The 12664-nt window shown below is 40.4% G+C and overlaps 1 pseudogene; it reads right to left on the bottom strand.

Annotated features, from left to right (window-relative positions):
• Positions 1–487: 487 nt before the first annotated feature.
• On the bottom strand, positions 488–812 carry LOC100683389 (annotated as a pseudogene).
• Positions 813–12664: the final 11852 nt, after the last annotated feature.

Here is a 12664-nt window from a genome sequence, read left to right as displayed (position 1 = left end):
CTCCAGTATAATGCAGAATAAAAGTGCTGAGAGCAGCCCCTGGTCTTGTTGTTTATCTCAGGGAGAAAATATTCAGTCTTTTACCATTGAGTAGGATAGCTACAGGTTTTTTTATAGATGGCTTTTGTCAGATTGAAGAAATTAATCCTTATTCTTAGTTTGCTGAGAGTTTTTAAAATCAAGAATAGATGTTGGATTTTGTCAAATGCTTTTTCTACAGCAAGATTATCATATGCTTTTGTTTTGTATTTTTAGTTTGTTTACATGGTAAATTACATGAATAATTTTTTTTTTTCATGGACCAATCCAAGTTTTTATTTAAGCCTCTCCTGCCATAAGCAAAGGGATGGAAGATCAGTATACTGGTCATCATTTGGTACAAGTAAGGAAGGTGAGCCTCAGGTCCCATATACTTTCCTGGTCCTTATGCAGAGTCATAGTCCAAACCAGTACTGTGGTCCCCACTGGGTGGTGGTCCAGGTTCTCTTTATTCATCTTCATAGCTGGTTGGAAGTGGACTCACATGAGAGTTATGGAATAGAGTTTGATTACCATCTCCCCAGGGAAAGGGCTTGGACCTGATGCGGAGATGGGGGTAGGTGATGAACTCAGGTCTCTCTTGCTGTCCATGATGGAACTTCAGGAAGACGTTCAGCATGCTCACTCCTAGGCCAGGGAGTGCTGTGAAGTAGGTGAGGGCCTTCCACATGCAGCTGAGCCCTCCTCCACAGGCACCACTAGACATGGAACGCCCCAGCAGTCCCACCTAGCAGCCCAGAGAGCCGGGACATAGCCACCCCCACCACCGCCATTTTCAACCTTGGACCACATGAATAATTTTTGAATGTCCCATCAATGTTGCATTCCTTGGCTGAGGCATACTCGGTTGTGATGTATTACCTCTTTTATGTATCATTGGGTTTATTTGATAAAATCTTGTTAGCATGTATGTTCATGAGAAATACTGCACTCTGGTTTTCATTTCTTGTAATATATTTATTGGCTTTGGTATTATGGCAATTCTGCTTATATAGAACAAGTTGGGAAGTATTCCTTTCAGTTTGTTAAAAGACTGTATAGAATTAGAATTTTTTTCTTCCATAAATACTTGGAAGAATTAAGTAGTGAAGCCATCTGGGCCGAGGGTTTTTTGTTTATTTTGTGGAAAGATTTTGAACAACAAACTCAATTTGTTTAGTAGATCAATGGCTATGCAGGTTATTTCTTTTTTTTTTAGTTTTTTTTAAGGTTTTATTTATTTATTCATTCATAAGAAACACAGAGAGAGAGGCAGAGATATAGGCAAAGGGAGAAGCAGACTCCTCTGCAATTCAGGACTGGGATCCCAGAATCATGACCTGAGCCAGAGGCAGACGCTCAACCACTGAGCCACCCAGGTGTCCTGGTTATCTATTTCTTTAAGTGAACTTTGTTATATCTTCAAAGAATTTTTCCATTTCATTTGTGATGTCAAGATTATTGGTATAAAGTTCTTGATCACATGATCCTAAATCCTTTTAAAAAATTTAAAAAAATTTAAAAAAATTAGTAGAATCTGTAATAATGTCACATCTTTCATTTTTGAAATTCGGAATTTTTATCTTCACTCTACTTTTTTACTTCTACTTCCTCTTTTTTTATAATCAGTCTGTGTAAAGGTTTATCAATTTCATTGTTCTTCTGAAGAACCAACCTTTTATCTCATTGATTTTCCTCTCATGTTATGTTCTGGTTTTGATTTTGATTTCTCTCTGATCTTTATTATTTCCTTTCTTCTACTTTGAGTAGAGTTTGCACTTCTTTATCTAGTTTCTTAAAGTGGAAATTAAAGTCATTGATTTGAGATCTTTTTTTTCTAATGGGGAAGATTAGTGCTATACATTCCCCCCTAAGTAATGCTTTTGTAGAAGCCCACAATTTTTTAAAAATCATTGAAGTGTAATCGGCATACGGTGTTATATAAGTCTCAGATATATAACGTTGATTTGACAATTCTGTACATTATTCCATGCTCACCATGATAAGTGTAGTCTCATCTGTCACCATACAACATTATTATATTATTGATTATATTCCCCATGTTGCACTTTTCATCTCCAACACTCATTTATCTTATAACTGGAAGTTTGTACCTCTTAAGCCCCTTTATCTATTTGGCTCATCCTCCTAACCACCTCCCTTCTGGCAACAACCAATTTGCTCTCTATATTTAAGAGTCTATTTTGTTTTTTGTTTGTTCATTTGTTTGTTTTTAGATTCCACACATAAGTGAAATCATATGGTATTTGTCTTTCTCTGTCTGACTTATAAAATCCCACCCACAAATTCTGATACGTTGTTTTTTCACTTTGATTCAGTTCAAAATACTTTATAATTTATTTTGCAGCTTCTTCTTTGACCCATGCGTTGCAGAAAAGTCACAGAAAGGGAGTAAGGAGATAGGAGCTAGAGGATTAGTATGAGATAAGAGAAAGAGCGCTGTCTCTGGGATGGGTAGGAAGGAGGTAGGAAAGATGCTGATGAAGACTCAGTTGTGAGTGGAGGGAGGAGAGGAATTAGAAGTTGGAATTCCTACCTGATCCCTGTATTCTTGGTGAAGACAGAGGGAAAGGGCATCTACTGTGAGGAAGAGGATAGGTAACTCAAGTGGGGTAAGGGTTTGCAGCAAATTTGTGGGGAATGATAGTAAGAGAGACCCATGGACACAGAAAAATCATAGAAGTAATAGCCAAGGATGAAGATCATAGAGTTGTATAAGCATGTTGTACAATTTTTCTCCTGCTTTTTCTGGATGCCTAAGTGGAGGTTGGGAGGGAACAAGCAGATATAGGAAATGATTCAAGTTCAGGATTTTGGTGGACTCATCTGGAGGAAGCACAGTGGAGAGAGAAAATAAAAGTTACTGATAAGAGAATGATTGAAGAGCTGGTTTAGGCTAAAAAAGGAAGGGAAGTGAAGACAGGAAAGAACTGATTGGTCAGGGAAAAATGCATGCATGAGGAAGTGGTGCAAAGGACTAGTTTTTTGGGGTTGTTTTTTTTTATGAAGTTGAAACACAGGTTTAAAGGAATTAACAGGAGATTTAGTTAGGTTGTGTGGTCAGGCTGTGGGATATTGGAGATTAAGTTTTCATCAGTGAAGCAATTCTGGAGGACAAGTTTCAGGGTGTGGTTATATATGCAGGTGACGGAATTACAGTGGAATTGAAGATGATGGAGTGAAGAAGTCTAAGCATTGTGGGGCAAGGCATTTCGTGGGGCATGGATTTTGTAGCACATTGATTCTGAAACCACTCAGGATCATGGTAAGACTAGGGGTGGAGAGGAGAGTGTGAATCAGCTGCTGTTTAGCATTTGGGGATGAATGTGAGGGGACTGGTTGATGACAATAAGAAAAAGGCATTTGGGATTGCATACTAGAAGGCCCAAGCCTATAGAGAATACTGGCCCATCTCCAAGCTTCATTTCAAGTGAGACTTGAGAAACCAAAAACCACCTCCAGGTTTGAGTTCAGACATGAAGTAGTAGACAGCTCCCCTTTGAAGGATAAAAATGCACCGGACTTTAATGATCAGAAAATGGGGTTCTGGAGGAGACAGTAGAAAGATCTGGGAATGAACAGGAGAGGTGAGCATTTGTTTCTCTCCCGATCCAAATATTAATTTTGGTGTTAAAGATTAAGGACAAAATGGATGATGGAGGAGCTTATCTTTTGGATAGTGATTAAAGGTGTCAGATTGTGAGACATGGTATTGTCCATAGACCATACATTTCCACAAAGAATTTTAGTTTGAGGTTACTTTATTAGTGTTAAAACTAATGTTCTAAATGATACTGGAAGCAATCTGTGAACTTGCCTGCTTAAGACCTCTTTGAGCTCAGGGAAGTGTAACAGTATTCCATTTCAAATATCAATGCATAAGGTATTTTTCCTTCCTGATGACATAGTCATCTTTAGAGATTGTCTCATGGGTTGTAGCACCTAAGCTTCCCATCAAAGCAAGGGCGGTACACCTGCCCTATGATAAGGCATGAGTAGAAGTCTTGGATCCAGGGAAATATGGGCAACCACAGGACTCCAGGTGAATCCCAGTAGCAATTCCCTCTGGAATCCCTATGTCCTGTGATTGTGCATCTTTCTATCCCTTTAACTGTCTTCCTATCAAACTATCTGCCAAAGTAACCCTCGGATGGGACGATACAATCCTGAGTGGATGAGGGGTAGTGTTACTCCTTCACTTCTTTCACCCTCAGGTATACCACTAGCAACATTGTCTTTCTTCATTGATGAGAGTTTTTTTCTCTGACTTGAGTTCACTGTTTTCCAGAAGGGTAAAGATTTCAAATTGCATGTATGTGAGTCCTATCTCTTCTGATGCATGTAAAAATAGCAAGATTCAGTAACCAGAGAAGGTTTACCTGGCAGGAGGAACTTGGACCAATTGTTTTAGCTATTTATGCCTCAGTATTCTTTGCAGAGAGACACAATAACACAGGACTTACTTTGCGGAGTTGGGGTGACTCCTAAGATTGTTGTGCCTGAAGTTCCCAGTGCAGAATCTGACATAAAGCAAATATTTATTAAATGGTGGCTATTGTCATGATTCAGAACATCATGACAAGTAAACTCATTGCGTCTTCACAATTCCATGAAATGGCTATCGATGATGACACTTGAGAGATGAGGAAATTGAAGTTCAGCGTGATTCTCAAGGTCAAAGGTCAAGACCTCATACATTTCAGAGCTCAGACTTGGCTTCTGGCCTGTTTGAATCTGTACCTAAAGCTCTTTCCAATACAGTTAGACCATCCAAGGGAAATTGTTTAGAATTTAGAGAAGGAAATTTCAAAACGCTATATTGTTGTCATGGGTTATTGTAATCATACCCCCACCCCCACCCCCAACCCCCTGTCAGCTAATTTTCACGAGTTAACCTCAAGTGCCTGGTACAGAATGGCAAGCCCTTTTCATCTTACTCAGTTTTCAGGGACACAAAGAGAGATATGCATATGGAAGCTAATTTCCTAGGTAAGAAGAATTATACCCAGAGCACTTGGTTGGTATGTAGAGGGCTCAGCAATTAGGCTTAAATTAGATCACCAGAGCTAAACTAAGGGAAGCTGGAGTTGATTTGAAATATCAAGAGGGAATGGTAGGAACACTAAAACTCAGAAATATCATACAATCACACTTTCCCTGATCCAAGCACATCAGAATTCTTTTAGTTAGCAATGAGTGGAGGCTCCCCACTGAGTTCCTTAATTATAACACTAGGGCCCTCTATAAAAACATGAGAGGAATGCCATTCCTGGCAATTGATAAATCATGTTATTGCACTTCCCTCTTGGGTGGACACTTTATTGCATACCAGGGTAGGGTTTTTGCTGGACATGCAAACTCCTTCCATTTCAGTTAATCATTGAACATGACAAGTTCCATAATGCCCAGCAGTGATTTTTAATAATCTACAGTCCTTCAGTTGTTAACGCTCTTTCCCATCCCAAGCATGAAGAATCTCTGTGGTTCTATTACCTTGCAGAGACACAGTTCTGAACTGGTTCCCTGAGTTTCAGAGAGGATCTTAGAGATCATGGAGTTTTATCCCTTTATGGTATAAATAAATAAACCAGGGCCTCAAGAGGTTTAATGACTTTTCTGACATTATACAGCCACATAACAGAAAGCTTTAAACTGGAAGGATTAAAACTGGGGATATGACGAGGCAAACTGGTTTCATGAGATGGAACAGACTTTAAAGATAGATATGGCAATTTTTTTTGAGTGAGTGAGGAAGAATTGCTTAGCCCCCCTGAGCTCACCGTCTCCTCTGTAAAGTGTCTCCATACCTGCCTTGTGGGATGGTTGGATAATCGAATAAAGTTGTGTTTAGCAGAATGTTTGGCATGTAGGGTATGCTAAATGAATCATAGATTTTACAAATCTGCCTTTGAATTCTACGTCATCAGATTTAAAATAAAAGAGATATCTGCTCCACCTTCTTCGTATTTCCAGCTGAACTCATGGCCCTTCACTAACCAACTCAACCCAGGCCAGTTTTGGAACCGACCTGGATCATGGTCATAAGCCCTGACAGGCTCTTACTGTGGTAGCTTTAGAAGCCTGCTCTAGGCTTATGACCCTCTACCCTGTAAGGGTAGGTCTGCTCTCATTCCTGTTTTCCCTGGTCCTAGACATGGAGTGGAAGTTGACACGGGGTCTTGCACCCTTACAGAGGGTAGTTATAGTGCTGCACCTTGCTTGGTTCTCCAAATGAGATCTCTCTTAAGCCCACTATGGCTTGAACTTGGAGAAATGAACTGCTTCTGTGCCCTTCCCACTCCTTTCAACTTGGTCTTAGGCAGCTGTTGAGGTGAAAAAAGTGATTTTCATACCGCCATCCTTGGGATTTGACAAAATTTCTACAAGACACCAGAGCTTGCATAGTTTTTGCTCAATACATATACAAGGCAGTAAACTCTACAAGCCGTTACAAAACTACCCTACCTTGCTTGTATCAAAAAAAATTTTACAAATACAGAAAACATTTTTACAAATTACCATTTTCCTTCATTTGAAATGGCAGTTGTTTTAATGTGTCCCTTGGTGCTGGGTTTAAAATTGGAAATACCTACTTTGTTGAATAAAAGAAAGTCTGTAAGAAAATCTATATTGATTTTCAACCATTAATGTTAACCTCTAGGCATATTTGAGAAGTAGTAAGATGGAGGAGCTTTCTTGGCTTTCATCTGGATGCTAGCTCTCAGGCTGAATCACTTGTATCATGAAGACTAGGATTGCTTATCACTGCTCGAGACTCTTGTTTTTCCCACCTTACTCTTTCTTTCCAGGATTATGGGGAAGGCTGGTACTGCTTTACTGAAATTCCAATGAGGCAAACATGATCTTACAAACATGATCATGCCAGATATAAGACGCCATTAAAATATTGATTAGTGAAAGAGCAGAGTTACAGACTTTTGAAAAAACACTGCAATTCAGAGTCCTCCCATAGTGCTGAACTCTGTCTTACTTTCTTTTTCTTCTTTTCTTTCCCCCCAATGGGAGGGAGTAGCAAAACTGGGACTTCAGCTGTAAATCATCATTGGCCAGTAAGCCAATAAGATACAGCTGTTGTACGGGACCGCCAACAACATAAAGGGTAAAAGACAGCCACATCTTTTCCTTTTTTTTTTTTTTTTTTTTAAGATTTTATTTATTTATTCATGAGACACACACACACACACACACAGAAGCAGAGACACAGGCAGAGGGAGAAGCAGGCTCTATGCAGGGAGTCTGACGTGGAACTTGATCCCGGATCTCCAGGATCATGCCCTGGGCTGAAGGCGGCACTAAACCACTGAGCCACCCGGGCTGCCCTCTTTTCCTCTTTTTGATTGGTTTATAATTACTCCAGATCTATGAGCACATTGTATAAACTTGCTTTTCCAAAGCCCCATTAATCTTTGCTATTGGTTCATCTCCTGGTTCCAAACATGACCTCACCCCAAATTCTGCCCAGTTGTTAGCAACTCTAAAGCATATTCTTTTCTCAGTCCAAGAGAATGGAAAATCTCTGAGTTGGTACTTGTTTAGGAGCTTTCCAGAATGAATCATTAGAGTGCAAGGATTTGGTGTGGCCAACTAATTATCTGAAGATAACCTAGGGTCAGAACTCAGGCCTTTGCATAGAATTAGAGCCCATGCTCTGGCACATGGGCTTGTCATTTGGGAATGATCAATGTTAGGTAGATTTGTTTTCTCTTCTCAATCCTTTTGTGTCTCTCTTTTCCCAGATACCTTTCTTTCTTGTTATTCCAAAGGTGATTCGGGGAGTAAGAGTCAAAGCCATTAACTGAAGGGCCACATTTTCACTCAGTGTCTGACCTCTTATCTTTACTCTCCAAAAGTCTATCTGGCTTTTCTGTTTCTCTCATTTCAATTGACAAGGAAATTGAGCTGGTTGGACCAGAGGTTAAATGACTTGTCCATGTGGTCACACAAGTCACTTCCGGACCATGAACTGTAAGTTATATCTCAATATAAATCTGTAGAGATTGAGCACCTACTTTTTTTCCTGGGTGATAGGGGTGTTACCTTTAGTTTTATGATGTCTTTTTTCATTTCTTAACAGATGCTACCGTTGAGCCCTTCGTGAATTCAAACCTTTTTCCCTCGTTAGATTGGCAGTAGTATATTGTGTTCAATAACATGCATGTCTGAATGCCCTTGAACAGAAACATCAACACTGGGACCATTTCCTGGTTTTAAAAGGTTAACTTCTCTGATGAACTTGCAATGGCTGACTTAAAAAGCTTATGGCGAGTGGTCTAAGAGAACAAAACTAGTGCATTTCCCCCAAATTATATGATAATTAAAGGAAAGGAAAGAAATAAGTATAGAATTTATCTGGAAGTAAGTTTAGCTGAGAGAGAGAGAAACCAGCAACAGGAGGAAAAGTGCCTGAGGAACTGGCGAGAGCTGGTTTAGCCCTGTGTTTTGAGTTTCCATGCTTTATTTGTGTATGGTTGTACCTTTTGAGATATGCCAGAGGGAAATACAACATAAGCAAAAGAAATCCCTCTCACCTGTAGGAGAACAAAGGACCAGGGACAAACACCTCTCTCTTCTTCATCCCTCCAACAGGTGGACTGTATGCAGAGGGTACTAGATATTCTGAAGAATAATCACTAATGCTTTTCTAGGTCTTTCTGGGTACATGTACTAAATGATTTATGTGTCTCATATAATTCTCTCTGCAACCCTCTGAGGAAAATGGACTAACACTCCATTTCGAAGACATTGAAACTAATGCTTCGAGAAGTTAAATTGCCTAAGATCCCACGGTTAGACTTTGAAATGAATTTGCCTCCTTCCAGACTCTATGCTCATAAGCACGTCCATTGCTGTCTACATTCTTGGCAAAGGAATCGGTTCTGTGCTCCTTTGGAAGCTGGTGCCTATCCAGGGCCTGTGAAGTGATACATGGCTCTGGGTCAGCAAAAAAATGGGACATCTTCTCTATAATACATCACTCACCAGGCCATTCCTCCTTACTAGGGCATAGGAAACACATTTACCTTTAAATTTGTACAGGATCAGAGAAAAGTTATCAACCTCAGTAAAATAATAGAGGAGATGTTCTAGTATGTTAGAACGTACTAACATCAGTCAGTTAGTCAACAAATATCTCAAGCCACACTATGTCCTTAAATTTGCACAAGGTGCAAGGGTTTGGGGTAGTGTTTTGATAGCACATGTAGGCCTTCGATAAAGAACTTACAACCTCCAGAGGATGGCATGAAACTATTAAAGGTCAGGAGGCATGTATTTCAATGCTAAGTGCTATGATTATATGTGTGAAGGATGTTTGGGGAAGGGGACGGTTTGGGTGGATCTTCAACATGCTATTTGAAGAATGTAGAGCTGACGGGCCTTACAAAATTGCAAGACTTTAGAAAGCAGAAGGACATGGGGCACTGAAGAGAAAAGTTGTTATTTATTACATGCTGATTACATCCCCAGGGCTGAGCAAGGTATATAAAAAGGGAACTGCTGGAAACATGGGGCAAGCTTGTACTACATATAAAAATCTGTGCTAAATCAGCTCATTGTCTTCCGTATCAATATTGGAATGATGGAAGGAGAACATCAAATTCAGTTTTACGTGTTGTTTTCAAAATTTTTGACTTTAAGGTCTTAGATAATAATGTCTAATGTATTAACCCATTTTGTAATTCAAGCTGATTTTAGGGATCCCTGGGTGGCGCAGTGGTTTAGCACCTGCCTTTGGCCCAGGGCGCGATCCTGGAGACCCGGGATCGAATCCCACATCGGGCTTCCGGTGCATGGAGCCTGCTTCTCCCTCTGCCTGTGTCTCTGCCTCTCTCTCTCTCTCTCTCTCTCTCTCTCTCTCTCTCTGTGACTATCATAAATAAATAAAAATTAAAAAAAAAAAGCTGATTTTACTACTTGACACTTGACACAAAATGTGAATCAATTCTTTACTCTTTGAACACCATTTGGCTGTCTTACAATTCAGTTCAATTTTGACACTATTTGGAGTTGGCACAGAGCCCACAGGTTAAGGACTCAGCCCCACAAGACTGTTTCCGCCTCAGATGCCACCTGCAAGTATAGGACTTCCTATACTTCTGCGTCACTGGCTATAAATTGCAGGTTCTTATCACTGCCCTCCTCAGTTTTGATAATTTGCTATAATCGCTTACAGCATTCAGGGAAAGAACTTAACTATTACCAGATTATTATAAAGGAGATAAATGATGAATTAGCCAGATGAAGGGGTATATATGGCGAGGTCTGGAAGGATCCTGAGCACAGAGCGTCTATCCCTGTAGAGTCGGCATGTACCATCCTTCTGGCACATGGAAGTGTTCACCAACCCAGGAGCTCCCTAAAGCCTGTCATTTAGGGGTTTTTATGGAGGTTCCACTAGTAGGCATGACGATTAGATCATTGGTCCTTGGTGACTGAACTCAATCTCCAGTCCCTCTTCCCTCCCCAGAGGTATAGAAGTGGGGCTGAAAATTCCAAGCTTCTGATCAAGTCTTGGCCTTTCTGGCAACCAGACCCCATCCTCCGCCAAGAGGCACCTCATTAGTGTACCCAAAGTGCTCCTATCACTCAGGAAATTCCAAGGGCCTTAGGGGCTCTGTGTCAGGAACTGGGGACTGAGGCCAAATAGTATAACAGAAAATGCTTCCATCACCCCCATCATTCAGGAAATTTCAAGAGGGTTAAAAGCTCTGTGTCAGGAACCAAGGAAAAAGACCAAGTATGTACTTTTTTTTATATAACAATATCACAATCATCAAGACATGTAATTAAGTTTACTTGAACATTATACAATTACAGACTATAATTATATCTGAGGAAAGATCAAGCAGGAGACTCCGCATGTTCGCAGGGTCAAGAAGGGCTGTGGTGCCCCCCCTACCCCCCATCAACGTAGCAGGTACCGGGGCCTGGAATTTCTTTGTGAAGCTCTACTCAGACAGATTAACTCTTTTCTCATCAGTGTGCTCCTATTGCGTTTCACGCGTAGCTATTCCTTATCCCATTAGGTGGGCAACCTAGCAGACACGGCAACATCTTTAATGTCCTTTAAGACATAGCCTTAGAAGTCACGTAGCACCTTTTCCATGGTCTTCTGTTTGTCAAGGCAATTAAAGGTCTGCACAGGTTCATGAGAACGAAAATATATTCTGCCTCTTGGTGCATGTTATTGTTGTTGTTTTTAGATTTTATTTATCTATTCATGAAAGGCACACACAGAGAGAGGCAGAGACCCAGGCAGAGGGAGAAGCAGACTCCATGCAGGGAGCCCGACGTGGGACTCCATCCTGGGACCCTGGGGTCACACCCTGAGCTGAAGGCAGATGCTCAACTGCTGAGCCACCCAGGTGCCCCTTGATGGAGGATGTTAACATCACATTTTAAGATGAGCACGCAGGATAGGGTATGTGTGGATGCAATCATATTTAGAAACTGCAATCTGCCTCAGTATGGGAGGTATGTAACCACATCGTGTTTACAAACATTAACTCTTTTTATTATTACTCAAGAAATGTCTTCTTAAAGACTGAGTCAGTGCATCTTCCTTTGGCTAGAGATTCAAGCTGTACTTAAATAATGTTTTCCTTGTCATTTGTCAGTTTGAAATGATCTTGTCTGCACCTGCCTGCTATCTGCATGCATCCACTGAAATTGAAGTGTTTAAATTTTATTTTTTTGTTAATATTTTATTTATTTATTCATGAGAGAGAGAGAGAGAAAGGCATAGACACAGGCAGAGGGAGAAGCAGGCTCCATGCAGGGAGCCCGACGTGGGACTCAATCCAGGGTCTCCAGGATCCCTCCCTGGGCTGAAGGCAGCGCTAAACTGCTGGCCACCCGGGCTGCCCTATATTTTATTTTTTATTTTGAAGTTATTTCCAACTCAACAGAAATTTTAAGAGTGGTATGAAGAACTAACTCTTTAAATCCATCTGGATTTACCTGTTTTAACATATTGCCTCATTTTCTTCCACTAACTCCTTCTTTCTTGTCTCTCTGTCTTTCTACCATTTTAGAATTAGACATCATACCCTCTTCTCCCTCATAAACCCGTAGTACATCATCAAATTCAGGAAATTCAACACTGATACAATGCTGTTATTTACTATACAGATAATATGATAATTTCAACAATTTTCCTGATAATGTTCTTATAGCAGTTGTTTTCTCTCTGAATCAAGATCCAACAACTCAGCCTCACAAATTGTATTTAGTTGTTATGTCTGTTTAGTCTCCTTTATTTGAGACAATTCCTCAGCAGCTTTCTCTATCATGACATTGGCATTTTTGAAGTGTATTGTGGCCAGATGGATTTTTTTTTTTTTTTTGGTTTTTTTTTTTTTCCAGATGGATGTTTTATAGAAACCTTGATTTGGGTTTGCCTCGGGTTTTTTTCATGATTAAGTTAGATTATGCATTTTCAGCAAGCATATCATAAAAGTGGTGTGTTGGGGCACCTGGGGGGCTCAGCTGGTAAAGCGTCTGACTCTTGGTTTTGGCTCAGGTCATGATCTCATGGGTGGTGGGATAGAGCCCTGTGTTGCGTGCTCACAGGGGGTCTGCATGAAAGATTCCCTCCCTCTGCACT

The sequence above is a fragment of the Canis lupus genome, chromosome 15 (genome assembly GCF_011100685.1).
Source record: "Canis lupus familiaris isolate Mischka breed German Shepherd chromosome 15, alternate assembly UU_Cfam_GSD_1.0, whole genome shotgun sequence".
Taxonomy (NCBI): domain Eukaryota; kingdom Metazoa; phylum Chordata; class Mammalia; order Carnivora; family Canidae; genus Canis; species Canis lupus.
The sequence above is the reverse complement of the archived record's forward strand: the minus strand, read 5'-3'. Positions and strand labels throughout refer to the sequence as shown.